The sequence below is a fragment of the Pteropus vampyrus genome, unplaced genomic scaffold (genome assembly GCF_000151845.1).
Source record: "Pteropus vampyrus isolate Shadow unplaced genomic scaffold, Pvam_2.0 Scaffold9, whole genome shotgun sequence".
NCBI lineage: Eukaryota > Metazoa > Chordata > Mammalia > Chiroptera > Pteropodidae > Pteropus > Pteropus vampyrus.
This window is the reverse complement of record NW_011888790.1, coordinates 4,891,345-4,891,639: the sequence shown is the minus strand read 5'-3', so window position 1 is coordinate 4,891,639 and position 295 is coordinate 4,891,345.

The window sequence follows — 295 nt, the reverse complement described above, 5'->3', positions numbered from 1 at the left end:
TCTTTCGCTTATGCAGCTCATCTGTACCCAGATCAGTAGTCCTTCAAATTTCAGTGGAGAGGAGTTAAATATTAATTTTTACTGAGATTTTTGAGCTGCCTTTAAAATGGCATATAAGCTTTATAAAAAGCAACCTGAGAGAATATCTCAGTACAATGCTGTTTTGGTAGAATCATTTTTATTACATAGTTAATTTCTTTAAAAGACTAGAAGGTACTCTAACAAGAATAGCATTTATAGTTCTTGGAATAAAACACAAGTAGCTAAGCTCCTAGAACACTACGTCCCATTCAGG